This window comes from Palaemon carinicauda, chromosome 35, assembly GCF_036898095.1.
Source record: "Palaemon carinicauda isolate YSFRI2023 chromosome 35, ASM3689809v2, whole genome shotgun sequence".
Lineage (NCBI taxonomy): Eukaryota > Metazoa > Arthropoda > Malacostraca > Decapoda > Palaemonidae > Palaemon > Palaemon carinicauda.
This window is the reverse complement of record NC_090759.1, coordinates 69985360-70003779: the sequence shown is the minus strand read 5'-3', so window position 1 is coordinate 70003779 and position 18420 is coordinate 69985360. Positions and strand designations below refer to the sequence as shown.

At 34.2% G+C, this 18420-nt stretch overlaps 1 protein-coding gene across 1 annotated transcript in view; it reads right to left on the bottom strand.

The window, feature by feature from the left end:
* Positions 1-9321, bottom strand: part of LOC137627348 (uncharacterized) — a 104287-nt gene extending 94966 nt beyond the window's left edge. The window contains 1 exon segment of the mRNA XM_068358432.1: positions 9207-9321. The gene's annotated coding sequence lies outside the window, so the exon portion shown is untranslated.
* Between the last annotated feature and the right edge of the window lie 9099 nt (positions 9322-18420).

The window sequence follows — 18420 nt, the reverse complement described above, 5'->3', positions numbered from 1 at the left end:
ATTAGAAAAATTATAAATATTTATCAAAGAAAAAGGCTGGTGAACTATTTTACTATTTCACTTATTCTTACTACTACCACTTAAGATAGAAAAATGACAAATATTTATCACAGAAAAATGCTGGTGAACTATATTAATATTTCACTTATTCTTACTACCACTTAAGACAGAAAAACGACATCTACTTATCGAAGAAAAATGCAGGTGAACTATATTACTATTTCACCTATTCTTGATGTCACTTGAAATAAAAATAGTGCTAAATATTTATCAGAGAAAAAAGCTGGTGAACTATATTACTCTTTCACTTATTCTTACTACCACTTGAAATAGAAAAATTACATATATTTATCAAAGAAAAATGCTGGTAAACTATATTACCACTTCATTCATTCTTACTACCACTTAAAATAGAAAAACTACATATATTTATCAAAGAAAAATACTATTTCCCATATTCTTGCTGTCACTCAAGATAAAAATATTGTCAAATATTAATCAGAGAATAATTGCTGGTAAACTACAATACTATTTCACCTTTTCTTTTTGCCACACACACACACACACAAAAAAAAAAAAAAAAAAAAAAAAAAAAAAAAAAAAAAAAATTTAAAGAGAAAAAAATGCTGGTTAACTATATTACTATTTCACCTATACTTACTGCCCTCATGATAAAAAAATGCCAAACAATTTGTCGGAGTAAAATGCTTTTCATTCAATACTTCTCCACTATTCCCAAGCCGAAAAGGAACAATATACATCACTTCTATTGTATTAAATTTGGGTAAGAAACCGAATTAAATTCAAACATTTAATCAATTTTCAATTTCTTGATTATAATACCTTGGCAACGTTGCTATAATACCGGCCACAAATTTCACAGGGCAAAGATCGGCGCAGCTCTTCTAGGAGGACACTCCAAAATCAAACCATTGTTCTCTAGTCTTGGGTAGTGCCATAGCCTCTGTACCATGGTCTTTCACTGTCTTGGGTTAGAGTCCTCTTGCTTGAGGGTACACTCAGGCACACTATTCTATCTGATTTCTCCTCCACTTGTTTTGTTCAAGTTTTTATAGTTTATATAAGAAATATTTATTTTAATGTTACTCTTCTTAAAATATTCTATTATTCTTTCTTTCCTTTCCCCACTGAGCTGTTTTCCCTGTTGGGACCCTGGGCTTATAACATTCTGCTTTTCCAACTAGGGTGGTAGCTTAGCAAGTAATAATAATAATAATAATAATAATAATAATAATAATAATAATAATAATAATAATAATAATAATTAATCCACGTTAATGACTTAACCCACGGGAACACCCGAAAATTTATGCTAATTAGCATAAATCATTATGTCGTTTAGAATATTGTTCTACTTATTAGAAATGCTAATTGTAGTTGGGCGAACATGCAGTTAAGAAATGTGTTCACCAGAGCAATTTGATATCGATTTTGTGTTCTGTCTTTCTTCTGTTTGTTAATCGCGTACATATATTTATAAATATGGAAATGATAAGTAATTGTTCTGGTATATTCAATGATGTACAAGACTACCCACCCACGCCCATGTATAAATTGTATGTATGTATGTATGTGTATATATATACATATATATATATATATATATATATATATATATATATATATATATATATATCAATGTACGTATGTATGTCTGTTGCAAAACACACACTAACACCCACACCCACACACAAACACACACACACACACACACACATATATATATATATATATATATATATATATATATATATATATATATATATATATATATATACATATATGCACACACACACACATATATATATATATATATATATATATATATATATATATATATATATATATATATATATATATGTGTGTGTGTATATATATACATTATATATTTGTGTTTAAAACGTATACAGTAATCATAAAGCCACACCTGCTTTTGTTGTAAAAAACACGGTGGTCAATAACCTATCCACAGAGCTAGTGCTAAGCGTATCATTGGGAAATATACAATTTTAAATTTTTTTTTTAATTTTTTTTTATTATTTTTTTATTTTTTATTATTTTTTTATTATTTTGCTTTTGCTCTATTTGCGTCGATTTGTTGTCAATGAGAACTAGTATTCAACTTCCTTTATCAATTCAACCCAACAATTAAAATATATGTGGCAGTGATTTCTCCCTTAACACTTGGTAATGGTAGAAGAGACTTTAGCCATGATAAGCAGCTCTTCTAGGAGAAGGACACTCCAAAATCATACCATTGTTCTCTGGTCTTGGGTAGTGCCATAGCTTCTGTACCATGGTCTTCCATTGTCTTGAAGTTCAGTTCTTTTGCTTGAGGGTGCACTTAGCCACACTATTCTATTTGTTTCCTTATTTCCTTTCCTCACTATGCTATATTCCCTGTGGGAGCCCAGCTCTTCTAGAAGGGCACTACAAAATCATACCATTGTTCTCTGGTCTTGGGTAGTGCCATAGCCTCTGTACCATGGTCTTCCACTGTCTTGAGGGTGAGTTCTCTTCCTTAAGGGTGCACTCACACTATTCTATTTGTTTCCTTATTTCCTTTCCTCACTATGCCATTTTCCTAGTTGGAGCCCAGCTCTCCTTGAACAGCACTACAAAATCACACCATTGTTCTCTGGTCTTGGGTAGTGCCATAGCCTCTGTACCATGGTCTTCCACTATCTCAAGGGTGAGTTCTCTTCCTTAAGGGTGCACTCACACTATGCTATTTGTTTCCTTATTTCCTTTCCTCACTATGCTATATTCCCTGTGGGAGCCCTCGGGCTTACAGTATCCTGTTTTTCCAACTAGGGTTGTAGCTTAGGTAGTATTAATAATTAATGATAATAGTGGTCAGGGCCCACTCAGTTGTTCCAAATCTTTAATGGACGACATATGGAACATTTTCTTCGTCTTCGTAGAATATTGTAATCTTATCTTCTTCTTCCCAGCTGGTTCCCATTTTTATATGGGGTCACCGTTGCGGATGAGCCGTTTCCATCTTTTTCTATTCTGCGCTTCTGCCTCATCAATCCCTTTCTCCTGTAAGTCTCCTCTCACACAGTCCCTCCATCTCTTTCTTGGTCTCCCTCTTCTTCTTCTTCCCTGAACCTCCCTCTCCATAGTGTGTCTCCCAACGTGGTCCTCATCTCTCCTCATCAGGTGTCCATACAATCCCAGCCTCCCTTCCTGCACTTTCTTTGATATTTCCACCACCTTTGTTGACCCCCTTATGTAGTCATTTTTTAATATTCTAATCTAATACGAAGAGTAAAATGGTGGCGTCATATCTTGCTGTATCACTTAACCTATCTTGCTCATATGAAATTTTTGTGCTCTTGACCCTCAAAAAAAAAAAAAAAGAAGTAGAAGAAGAAGAAGAAGAAGAAGAAGAAGAAGAAGAAGAAGAAGAAGAAGACAATGCTGATCGGACCCAGCGTTGCCTCGATTCAACTAAGAAAAAAAAAAAAAAAAAAAAAAAAAAAAAGTAAAAGGACGATGCTGATCAGACCCAGTGTTGCCTCGATTCGACTATGCAGATGCTCTTGTTCTCTTCAATTGCCGTTTCCCGAAAGCCCTCCATGTCTATCAGAAGCTAGTGATCTTCAGTGAAATATCTTTGGGTGTTCAAGTTACGAATATCTTGCCTTTATATGAACCCTGTATCTTTTCTCTGACAGTTTATTCAAAGATTCATTGCTTTTTATTTGTTTCCTGCCTTTATTTACGGGTGTTCTCTTGCTTGAGAGTACACTATTCTATCTTATTTGTCTTCTGTTTTTTTTAAAGTTTTTATAGTTTACATAAGAAATATTTATTTCAATGTTGCCACTGTTCTTAAAATATTCTATTTTATCTTGTTGCCTTTCCTCACTGGGCTATTTTCTCTGTTGGAGCCCCTGAGCTCGTAGCATCTTGCTTTTCTAACTAGGGTTGTAGCTTAGCAAGTAATACTACTACTACTACTACTACTTCTACTACTACTACTACTAATAATAATAATAATAACAATAATAATTACCAAATTTTTGAAGGTAGCACCGTCTGAGGATCAGAACATGACTTATTTACCCGAAATATCACTGAAGCAACGCCACCCGGCTGACGGACAGGGCTCCACCACCTCGTCACCCACGTGGCACGCATCAGAGCTTCTAAATTCCCTCAATACCTCAAAGATTCCAAACGCCAATGGGACTATTGATTAGCCTACATTAATCGCCCTGCTTCTGCTACACTCGGCGCTGTGAATAGCAGCGTACTTTCAATACTTCTGAATACCGGCTACTTCGTACTTGACAGTTGTTACCAAGTTGTGGAATGATCTTCCTAATCGGGTGGTTGAATCAGTATAACTTCAAAAGTTCAAAGTTGGATCAAATGCTTTTTTGTTGACCAGGCTGACATGAGTCTTTTTATAGTTTATTTATGACATATTTGTTTTTGATGTTGTTAATAGTTTATATATGACATGTCTGTTTTGACGTTGTTACTTATTTTAGAATGATTTATTGTTAATTTGTTCTCTTCATTTATTTATTTCCTTATTTCCTTTCCTCACTGGGCTATTTTTCCCTGTTGGAGCCCCTGGGCTTATAGCATCTTGCTTTTCCAACTAGGGTTGTAGCTTGGATTGCAATAATAATAATAATAATAATCTTTGCGTTTCACATTTTCTTTAATTCGGTTTGTGCAATCGTAAAAGATACCTAGATATTGAACGTCATGTTTCCCGTTACGTGCAAGGATAAAGCCGCTAATTCCACAAAACCTAGATCTTTTACTCTACCATTATTGGGATACTATTGTACGCGACCCGTCAGAAATGACCGCTAAATATTTCGATGTGAATATACGCACCCAGGTTCAATCCTTCCCACCCACTCCCGCTTTCCTAGCTACAACCCACTGGTTCGGCAATTTGTGGGAGTGTTGTTTCAGAGTTTACCTCTCAGAGGACTACCACTCACAAGGGGGTGACTACTCCTTCTCCCGATGCCACTCAACGCTATAGGAGAGAAATATATTTATCTATATAGCCAGACACTTTCTCTTTTATAGGGGAGGATTGTGCCCTTATGTGGATGCCAGAAACACTGTCTATCATTGCTGGTTATTAAAATCAAACAATTTTGATTATAATAACTTTTTGCCAAGATGTCATACTCTCTAATAGCAGAGGTTTCTTCATTTCGTTATTAATATCGGAGCTGTTGTCCGTCTCTTCTGAAGACTTTAACCCTTTATATCCTTGCCTTCGTGTTTCTCATATATAGAACTGCTTTAGTGTGTATATATCAATTTTAACTTATTTCTTATTTTTTTTTCACATCCGGGTTAATCCGTTCCGTAACAGTTTACTTTTCCTGTTATAATTCATGAAGGCTTTTTTTCCGTATTATAGGCTACCATTGTGAGTAATAGTAAAAATAATCAATTCATGTTTTGGCCCACTTTAGTTACATATCATACCAATGACAATTATACAAGTTAGAACATATACAAATAAATTAATTAATAGATAAATAAATAAACAATTATATAAATACGATTAAAGTTAGATAACACTATACCCAAGTCAGAAGACATTTCCAGTATTTACAAATAAAAGACTTATTAGGTAATGTCAAGGAAATGCCTAAAATTCTAGATAAATCTAAATTGTCTAAAATCATATGGTAGTAGATAAAAGCTAATTGAAACTAAAACATGCATATTTCCTAATCTTTTTGGACAATCTGCATGGACTCATTTTGCAAACTGACTGTATCAACAAGTATGCGGATACATGTATGTAGAGGTATCTTGAATTGCTACCCATAGATATATTTTCTTTGGTTTAATAGTAATTTCTAATTTTATGTTAAAGTGGTTTATAGGAAATATGTTTAATAATTTTAATTGTGATATATGCTGAGGAACTATCATAAATCCTGTAATTTCATGGACTACATTGTGTATGAAATAATGTAAATATCCCGATATGTATAATAGATTCATGTTAATATGTAATTATGTTTATTGTAATTTTTAATGTAAAATTTGTGGTCAATAGAAATTTGTCTATCTATCTATCTATGTATAATGTATAAGTATATGTATATATATGTATGTATGTGTGTATATATATATATATATATATATATATATATATATATATATATATATATATATATATATATTATTGAATTCTTATTGTTGTTTTATACAATTACAAGTCTAGATGCAACCCTCAATAGAAAAGTAGAAGGCTACCAGCCAAAGGGTCCCTAAACTTCTCTTGTAATCTATTTATTTCCTTATTTCCTTTCGTCACCGGGCTATTTTTTCCCTGTTGGAGTCCTTGGTCTTACAGCATCTTGCTTTTCCAACTAGGGTTGTAGCTTAGCTGCTACTGCTGCTACTACTACTACTACTACTACTACTACTACTACTACTACTACTAATAATAATAATAATAATAATAATAATATTACATATGGGGTTTTTATGTCCATTCCCATTTACGGAATTCTAAACTATAAAAATTTTATCGAAACAAGAAGGTAAATAAGATAGAACAGTGTGCCTGAGTGTACCCTCAAGCAAGAGAATTATAACCCAAGACAGTGGAAGACCATGGTACAGAGGCTATGGCACTACCCAAGACTGGAGAACAATGGTTTGATTTTGCAACGTGCTTCTCCAAGAAGAGCTGCTTACCATAGCTAAAGAGTCTCTTCTACCCTTGCAATGAGGAAAGTGGCCACTGAACAATTACAGTGCAGTAAAAAGAAATGTTTGGTAATCTCAGTGTTGTCAGGTGTATGAGAACAGAGGAGAATGTATAAGGAATATGCCAGACTATTCGGTTTGTGTATGTGTGTGTGTGTAGGCAAAAGGAAAATGAACCGTAACCAGAGAGAAGGATCACATGTACTACTGTCTGGCCATTCAAAAGACCCAATAACTCTCTCGCGGTAGTATTTCACCGGGTGGCTGGTACCCTGGCCAACCTACTACCTATAAACGTTTTATATGTGTAAGAAACACAGGTCAAATCTAACCAGTAAATTGGGGAAAGACGAAGTAAAGGGGTATCACGAAACTAGTCAGGACTTAATCTTACATTTCCAATTTTCATTTTCCCCGTGGTTCTTTTGCATTATCTTCTCTCTGTACCACACTTTTCATGCAATCGGGACCACATGTTTCTCAAAGAGTAAATTTACAATTAACACTGACATCTACATTTCTTAATGAGTTGTATCTATTTAAGAAATAGTTCGCGAAAAGATGGAAGGATTTAACTTCATGCCTCACAACTTGCCCCAAGTACTACTATTATTATTATTATTATTATCATTATTATTATTATCACTACTACTACTACTACTACTACAACTACTGCTACTAGCTAAGCAACAACCCTAGTAGAAGAGCAGGATGCTATAAGCCCAAGGGCTCCAACAGGTAAAAATAACCCAGTGAGGAAAGAAAATATGAAATAAAAAACGATATGAGAAATAATGAACAATTCAATTAAATATTATAAAAAACAGTAACGATATTAAAATAGATATTTCATTTATAAACTTTAAAAAGACTTATGTCAGCCTGTTCAACATGAAAACATTTGCAGCAAGTTTGAACTTTTGAAGTTCTACCGATTCAACTACCCGATTAAGAAGATCATTCCACAACTTGGTCGCAGCTGGAATAAGTTCATAGATTCGGGTAGCTGACGTTCATACTTAAGAGATAAACAAACATGAATATACATATATACACATACAACAACAACAATAAATACAGTCGTTTCTCGTGAACTGCAAGACAAAGGCCTCAGAGACGTCAATTCATGTCTGGGGTTTGGCCAGTTTTCATCAACACGCTGGCCAGTGCGGGTTGGTGATGGGCGAGATTTCAGTCAAATCACTGACAGCAAACCAACCTAGTATGGGTGACCCTGACTTATACAGCCTTGCTGAACATGGCGATAAACATGTTCTCTCTCACTCTCTCTCTCTCTCTCTCTCTCTCTCTCTCTCTCTCTCTCTCTCTCTCTATATATATATATATATATATATATATATATATATATATATATATATATACATATATATTACTAAGCTACAATCCTGGTTGGAAAAGCTGGATGCTATAAGGTCAAGGACTCCAACAAAGTATATATATATATATATATATATATATATATATATATATATATATATATATATATATATATATATATATATATACACACACACATATATATATATATATATATATATATATATATATATATATATATATATTCTATGAAAAGTCTGCGTGCTAGTATGAGCATTAATAATCAATACTGTAGTTTGTTTAACAACATACTGCACGCCACAACAATGTCCATACTAGAACATAATACGTAAATTTATACCACAATAACGGAGAAGAATTTTGGGCGAATCTGCTTTGGTCATCAATGATATTGGATTTTACCAGGAAATAATCAGATGAAATACAATGTATTCTCCTATTGAATAATTCACTTCTCTAATAAGTTTATTGACTACATTCATAAGTGATAATTAATAAGTAGTCAAATACAAATAAATTTCTTCTATAGCAATCTATTTCCTATATCATAACTTCCACCTATGGTAATTTCCTGCTATAATAACAATTACTGATCATTTCCTATGAAAATGATTCCCTTCAATAGAAACCTTTATTACCAATAAATCATTCCTCAAAATCAAATATGTTACTAGTATCCTTTTTTAGCTTAAGTTCCCTACCGTTATGAAATTAATTTCCAAGATAACTACCTTCTAGAATACCTCTCTATAAGAACACCGTTCCTCAGATATTCCCCTTTCCTCTATCAGAATTAACATAGAATTCCTATCAACGTCCTTTTCCCATAAAATTACTTACCAAGTTAACTAGCTTCTAGAATACCTCTCTATAAGAACACCGTTCCTCAGATATTACCTCTTTCCTCTATCAGAATTAACATAGAATTCCTAGCAAGGTCTTTTTCCCATACTCACAAGGATATCCCGGCACGTTCTCATGGAAACCCACCACCGTTCCTCAGATATTCCCCTTTCCTCTATCAGAATTAACATAGAATTCCTAATATTCCCCTTTCCTCTATCAGAATTAACAGAGAATTCCTAACAACGTCCTTTTCCCATACTCACAAGGATATCCCGGCACGTTCTCATGGAAACCGACTCGAAAGTACGTCAACAACCGGAAAAACTCACTACGGGCGAGAGTGGAGCTAGCGGCTACTTGGCTGTGGTGCCACCAATTAATCTGAATGCCAACTACAATTCAACAGCCAGCTGGGCTGTGCTACAACAGAACTTCCGATCTCCCTCCCCCCTCTCCACACTCCTCCTCCACCGGTTCCTCCCATTCCTCCACCAACTCTGGCCACTCACATTCATTGAATCCACGTAAGCATTACCACAAAGCTGGATGTCAGTGAGGTGAAACTTTAGCTATCTGGATAACGGGATTTAAAGGTTTAAAGGTCGATCATGAATGCCAGATGCAAGGGACAGTGACATTGCCCTATCGAACAGGACAAAGTTCTCGAGACTGACCATATATATATATATATATATATATATATATATATATATATATATATATGATCAGCACCCAAGCCCTCTCTACACCCAAGCTAGGACCTAGGACCAAAGAGGGCCAAGGAATGGCTACTAATGACTCAGCAGATAGACTTATAGGGTCCCCCAAAACCCAATCCTTAGCTCACAAGGATGGTGAGATTGCAGCGACCAAAGAAACTAACGAGTTTGAGCGGGACTTGTGGCCCAGTCTGGCGTTCACCAGTCAGGGACGTTACCACATCGGCCACCACAACCCAAATGACTGACCATATATAATTATGATCACAGCCCAAGCCCCCTCTCCACCCAAGCTAGGACCAAGGAGGGCCAAGCAATGGCTGCTGATGACTCAGCAGATAGACCTATAGGTTCCCCTAAACCACCCATCCTTGGCTCACAAGGATGGTGAGGTTGCAGCGACCAAAGAAACTAACGAGTTTGAGCGGGACTCGAGGCGTTCGCCAGTCAGGGACGTTACCACTTGGTAATAGTTCATCCAAACTTCTTTAGCGCTTTACACAAACCTTATAGTCAATTTTGAACAAAGACGACACAACATGACGTTAAAAGTAAGCGATATGTATTAGCTATAGTCCATTTCTTTTATCGAGGCAGATTTGCACCGACTCGCAGCGGTGCCCTTTTAGCTCGGAAAAGTTTCCTGATCGCTGATTGGTTAGAATTATCTCGTCCAACCAATCAGCGATCAGAACTTTTCCGAGCTAAAAGGACACCACTGCGAGTCGGTGCAAAAATGCATCGCTAAAAGAAATTGACTATAGGTGTTATGTAAAGTTTTATAAAGGTTACGAATTCTCTGCAAATGACTTTCACACGGCACCCATACACACATTAAATCTTAATGCTTATGCTGATGACATGGAAGACCCAGCATAAGCATTAAGATTAAATGTGGTATGGGTGTCGTGTGAAAGTCAATAGCAGAGAATTCGTTCCCTTTATAAAAAATCATCCTTACAGGTTACACTGCTTCCCTCTACGACCGAGCACTTGCGCTATTGTCTTATCAACCAGGTGTTCACTGAAAATTACCAAAACCAATATTTTTTTATTGGTTATTTCTTTATCGCTTGCTTTTTCAAATTTTTTTTTTTTTCTCATTTCCCGTGTTTCTCCTTCATTTAATGTTCCAGCCACGGCCTTTTAGTTTACAGTTCTCCGAGGGCAACGTAAAAGATTGATATTTTCAAATTGGTACATTTCTTTTTAATTTGTAAAAAAAGGAAAAACTAACAATTAAGTTTTTTTGCCAAAATGAATGAAAATAACTTGAATTTTGTGTTTTATTTCTAAGCGTTTGTTAATATAACTAACATAAGTACTATTTTTATTATTATTTTTGTCCCCTAAAAATGACTAAAAATTCATAATTTTTATTGGTGATTTTCTGGGCCTAGTACTTTTTCAACTTTTTTTCAGTTATTCTGTTTCTCCTTTTGTTTACAGTGTTTCCCAGCATCAGTCTACCGTAAGTGACCTAAAAAGTCAACATTCAAGTTTTCCTTTCTCGTAGGCTTGACGTTAAAATTGATCTAAGCAGATAAGTTCGTTTTTCCAAATATATTTGACTTTCTTTTTACTTAAAAATAACTTTTTTGCTGAAGCGAATGAAAATGAGTTGCTTTGTTTGTAATAGGAAGCATTTGCCAACAAAACTAACGTAAGTACTATTTCCATTATTATCTTTGTAGGGGTATGTCACACCCCAGTTCACCAACACTTCTAGCTCCCATTCATCAGGCTTTGTCTATCCATGCCACATTATACAAAATAATCTTATGAGTATTCTGGGGGTCACTTCATTTTCGGCCAATATCATCTCAGCAGTTAATCTATCGTATCCCAGTGTAAAGGTTTCAAGCTACCCCCCGTTTCAAGCCAACCCCCCCCCGGTAACTTGAAACTGGTTTCAGATTACCCCGGGGGTAGTTTGAAATCGGTTTCAAGCTACCCCCCGGTAACTTGAAACTGGTTTCAGATTACCCGGGGGGTAGTTTGAAACCGGTTTCAAGCTACCCCCAGTTTCAAGCTACCCCCCGGTAACTTGAAAACTGGTTTCAGATTACCCGGGGTGTAGTTTGAAACCGGTTTCAAGCTACCCCCTCTGTTTTCAAGTTACCCGCTCATCGGAATAGAAAATAATTTATGTGACAGTGCACATATGCAGCATGCATTTATTGCTGACTTCGCAGTAGTAGAATAAAAGTTTATTTTCTTATTTAAGACAAAATATTGAATCATATGACACGTTAGAGGCCACGGACACCAGGGCTTTCCATCTCTTGAATTTTTTAAAGAATAATTTCGACTTCAAACGCACTGAATTCATTCATGGGCACATGAAGGTCTTCCTCAGCTTCAGCTATATCAATCAAATTATTCCCTTCGTAATCTCCTACTTATGACCTCACTAAAGAGTGCCATCCAATGATACCTTTCATCATCTTCTGTTGTTATAACAGATCCATCTCTCTTTTTAATGGATATATATACTTCTTCTTTGCCCAAGTACAGATTTCATTAATAACTTTGTGATCAATTCTTACACCATAACCACTCCCTGAATTCATAGCTTTGTCAGCCTCATCGGCTTTCCTGTCTAAATATTCTCTCCAGTCATTTCTGGCTTTTCTTTTGACTTCACTCTCAAGACTTGAATACTTAGCATGCTTTACCTTGTGATTTTCATTAATTCCTCGAAAACCTTCAACAATCAATTTCTGTCTTTGTATCTTTTTTATAGTATCCAATGTATCATTTGATATCCATGGTTTTCTCCTTGTAACTGCATGTCCCAAAACTTCACTACCAACCGACTGATATATGTTCTTAATATCACACCATTCTTCATTACTGTAATTGTCTGCTCCTCGTCTCTTAAAGTCTCTAAGATTGCAAAACCTTTTTCTGTGCTCATCTTCTAAACCAGTGTTTCCCAACCTTTTTTAAATGATTACCCCAAAATTTTATTTCCAGCTAATCAATGACCCCATTGAACATATACCCGGTAACATCTGATGTTTTTTTTTTTTTTTTTGCAGCCACCTGATGAACTGTATGGATCATGTAGCCCGCTATTGGCTGCTTATAATTAAGGATCCAAAACAAATACAAACTTTTCCATTTTAATGGATATCAAAATGAACCATCATCAATGAATAACTCAATTTCAGAACATCTTGATTACCCCAAAAATACGGGTCCATTACCCCCACTGGGGTAATTTACCCCAGGGTTGGGAAACACTGTTCTAGAAGCTTAGGTGCATCAAACCTAGGTATTCTATCTGCATTTCTGTTGGGTCTTTTCAGTTTTAATGTCAGTGTGGCAATGAGAGCTGGTGATCACTACCAGTATCTGCACCTTTATAGCTTCTTAAATTGCCTCAGACCTCCTTCTCTCTTTATTAATGGCACCAGCCACCTGCTGTGATACTACTGCTAGAGAGTTATGAGGTCCTTTGACTGCCCAGACAGTACTAAATTGGATCCTTCTCTCTCGTTACAGTATATTTTCCCTTTGCCTACACATACACCGAATAGTCTGGCCTATTCTTTACATATTCTCCTCTGTCCTCATACACCTGACAATACTGAGATTACCAAACAATTCCTCTTCACTCAAGGGGCTACTGCACTGTAATTGTTCATTGGCCACTTTCCTCTTGGTAAGGTTAGAAGAGACTCTTTAGCTATGGTAAGCAGCTCTTCTAGGAGAAGGACACTACAAAATCAAACCATTGTTTTCTAGTCTTTGGTAGTGCTATAGCCACTGTACTATGGTCTTCCAATGTCTTGGGTTAGATTTCTCTTGCTTGAGGGTACACTCAGATACACTATTCTATCTTATTTCTCTTCCTCTTGTTTTGTTAAAGTTTTCTATAGTTTATATAGGCAATATTTATTTTAATGTTGTTACTGTTCTCAAAATACTTTATTTTTCCTTGTTACCTTTCCTCACTGGGCTATTTTCCCTGTTGGTGTACCCCGGCTTATAGCATTCTGCTTTTCCAACTAGGGTTGTAGTTTAACAAGTAATAATAATAATAATAATAATAATAATAATAATAATAATAATAATAATAATGGCTATGTGATCTATTTGATTTTTGTAACTGCCACATGATAACGTCCATGTATATTTGTGGATGTTCTTGGGTCGGAAAAATATACCTTCAAAACATATACAGTATATGAGAGAGAGTGTGTGTGTGTTATTAATCAAAGAACAGGCTTTCTAGGTCTTAACATTTATATATATATATAAAAATACTGTGAAACACATGTCATAAATCTATTTTTTCGGCAGGTGTTTAAAATACCAAACACGACATTAGACACGTGTGGAGGCAGCAAAAGCTCACAAAGAACGTTAACTATAAAATACAGAACAGGTGCAAACACCATAACAAGGATACTGTTTAAACTTATATAACGAAATTTCACAGCGGGAGAGTAATAAACAATTCAAATAAAATATTTTAAGATCAGTATATTTTAAGAGTAGTAACAACCTTCAAATAGATCTCATATACATATGAAATACGAGATAATTAATAGCTCATTAGCTGATGGAACAGATGCTTTCGTACAAACAGGTGTCACAGTTAGGTGAACCACTACAAATATTAATCATCCCAACCAGGTGGGGGGTGGGGGGGGGGGGTGGGGGGGGGGTAACGTCTGTCAAAATCAAATCAAAGTTCTCTGGTCTTGGGTAGTGTCATAGCCTCTGTACACTCGGACACACTGTTCCATCTTATTTATCTTCCTCTGTTTTTTTTTTTTTTTAAGTTTTTATAGCTTATATATGAAATAGTTATTTTAATGTTGTTACTGTTCTTAAAATATTTCAATTGTCAATTATTTTTCTTGTAATTCCTTATTTCCTTTCCTCACGGGGCTATTTTCCTTGTTGGAGCCCTAGGGCTTATAGCATTCTACTTTTCCAACTAGGGTTATTGCTTAGCAAGTAATAATAATAATAATAATAATGATAATAATAATAATAATAATAATAATAATAATATAAAAATAATAATAATAATATAAAAATAATAATAATAATAATAATAATAATAATAATAATCATAATAACAATAATAATAATAATAATAATAATAACAACAATAATAATAATTATAATAATAATAATAAGAACAACAATAATAATAATAATTATAACAATAACAATAATAATAATAATAATAATATTTATAATAATAATAATAACAACAGCAACAACAACAATAATAATAATAATAATAACAACAATAATAATAATTATAATAATAATAATAAGAACAAAAACAACAATAATAACAACAACAACAACAACAATAATAATAATAATAATAATAATAATAAAATGAACACAACAAACAAGCGCTGTGGATCCTACAGCTGGAGCGAGATTTCACAAACACATTCATCCGGAAAACATCAGACGCAACGAAAGTAGTAATTATTAGTACGAAGTTGTTAAACGTAAATGAAACATAATTATGATGATGTTCTTGCATTTTCTTATTAGCTAATTTAATAGTATAATTAGGGTGTCTATGCAATATGCATAGCCTTATTAGATTCATAATTAGACGAGAACATTTCTTTGAGTATTTGTGAAAAGTATATATATATATATATATATATATATATATATATATATATATATATATATATATATATATATATACACACACAAAAATATATATACATATATATATATATATGTAAATATATATACACAAGTATATATATATATATATATATATATATATATATATATATATATATATATATATATATATATATCATCATCATCATCGTCATGATAGGCTTTCTATATCAGTTTATACCAGCAAATTTTCTTTGCTCGTCAATCAATCGTTTTCTCTTTCTTCCAATGCTTCTTTTGCAATCTTCAAGGAAACATTCTGTTATTATTTTTCTTACACACACACACACACACACACACACACATATATATATATATATATATATATATATATATATATATACATACATATATATATACACATATATATACATATACATATAAATATAAATATAAATAAATATATGTGTTATATATGTATATATATGTGTGAGTAAGAAAATTAATAACAGAATATGTCCCTAAAGATTACAAAACAAGCAGGGGGAAAAAACAGAGAAGACGATGGATTGACAAACAAAGAAAATTTGCGGGTATAGACATATATAGAAAGACTATAAACAGACGCGAGTGCAGGGACGTGTCTGAGGCCTTTGTCTTGCAGTGAACTAGCAACGGATAACGATGATGATACATTATGTATATATATATATATATATATATATATATATATATATATATATATATATATATATATATATATATCTATATATATATATATATATAAAACACATATATATATTTATATATATACATATATATATATACATATAATATAGCACATAATATACATACATACATATATATATATATATATATATATATATATATATATATATATATATATATATATATATATATATATATACAAATTACACATATGTCCAATACACTACTTAAAGGAGAGAAATCATTGCATCATCTTATTCTATTAAAAGTAACCACATTCGAAACACAAGGAAAGTGACAAACAAAGCCATGACCTTAAAAAGCAGTCCAGGAAAAGGCGTCGCCATAACTCCAGGAAACTAACTTCATAATATCCAGGCTAGATCCCGCGCAAAGGCAGTAAAAAAAATGCCACGTTTTTAATACGAGAAAAATCAGGGCATATTCTTCTAAATCCGACGTGCAATAGATGTAGGTGAATTAATCCTTTAAGAAATGAACGATTTTTCTTTAAATTCGTCTTATTGCTTTCGTAAATATCGAAGATTTTGCGAGGGGTATGTATTCACCCACGTGTGTTTGTTTGTTTGTAAACAACTTTACACAAAGATTATTGCATCGATTTTGATTAATCTTGGAAGTAATGTTGGGTATGATCCAAGGATGAAGCTGCTACATTTTGGATGAAGTGCATCAAAGAACAAGTACGAAGCAATACTTTGAAAATGATCGCAATGTGAAGTATTATGACAAATATTCAGTTAGTTTTTTGTTTGTGAATAACATTACGTAAAAGGCTCAAACCAATTTCAACGAAATTGGGCCTACGAAACTTGACCCAAGGACAAATCCATTTGATTTTGAAGAAAATTAATCGAAGTGCAAGTACGCAGTGGAGTTAAGAGCAAAATAAGCCTCCTGGCGAAGGCATGCTCTCAACTAAGCCCCCTCTCTAGTTATAGACGCAATGACATGGTTCACAGGTCAATAAAGGACACAACGAGAATAAGTCCTCTTGAACTTAAAAGTGAATTCTTTAACCAGTGTTAAATCATTTCAAGACTTAAATATACATATTTAGTATGGAGTCATGCGATGACAAGCAGTGGTGCTAAGTATGAACTGCTTTGATTGTGATACTGATTTTGATAGCCGTCATAAAACTTAAAGTGCAGACATATAAGATATAAGAAATTACAAGAAAGTTCAAAATTTCTTAGCAATAACGTTATTTTACGTTGTGTAGCTATGGTTTTTATTCATTTTACAACAACCTTTACGATAAACATTGAAACTTATTGTAAAGTTATTCTCCGGTAAAATGACTTCCCTATTCGCTTGGATTTTCCAGAATGCTAAAAAATGGATTTTGACGTAGGAAAAATCTATTTTTGGGTGAGATACCCATTTTTTTATTTTCCAGAATACTAAAAAATTGTGTATTAATCAAGAGTGAGGTATATTACACCTTAACAGCTCGGAATACAGTAATTAACTCTGAGTATACGCAGGATGGAGAAAAGGAGAAGGATTGTCTTCATAATAATATGCACATTAACTTTCCTGTTCCTCTTACTCATTCAAACAAAGAATATAACCTTGGGAGATACAACAAGATGGTATAAAACAGGAGAATACTTAACAGGAAGAATAGAAAATATAAAAATTCCTTCACCAAGAGGATATTCGTTAAAGATTAACCCCATCTCTAAGATCTCGTTAAAACCAACGATATCGAGTGAAGCAAACAACCGCTGCCGCTCTATGTTCTCTATCTCCGAGACACCGAGAGATGAATTCTTTGTAAGCAAACGAATCCCGGCAGATGAGAACTCTTTCAGGGACACCTCTGAAGGCTCTGGCATCCCCTTCGTCTTCCCCTTCGTCGTAAATAGCCGCCCAACGAGCAGCCTGAACCGAAACAGGGCCTTCGGTTCGTCGGTTGTCGAAGAAGTGCTGCGGAGGAAGCAAGGAGGTGGTGCGATGATCAGCAGTCTAGAGTACCACAAGTTGTCTCTGCTTCTACCGAGGATGGTGTACTTAGAAAACGTAACGGACGTGGAAGCGAAGAATTGGGAGAAACCCACAAGAAAAGATAAAGGGAGAAGAGGAGATGGGAGAGGAAGAAGAGATAAAGAGAGTAATTGGAACAATCCACCATTTTTATTAGGCAAGAGTAGAATTTCAGCGGCTGGAGGGATGCTGGGCTTCGTCCCCTGCGCCATAGCCCCTTACGAAGAGCCGTCGACGATCGCCTTTTGTTTTCAGAAGAGAATCCAAGCGAAAGGGAAACTCTGGATTCAGTTCTTGGGGGATTCGAAAATCAGATTCGTGATGGCGGAGCTGCTCAATAAATTGGATTATTATTATCACTTTGAAATCAATGTAAGTAGTAATGAGATATTTGATC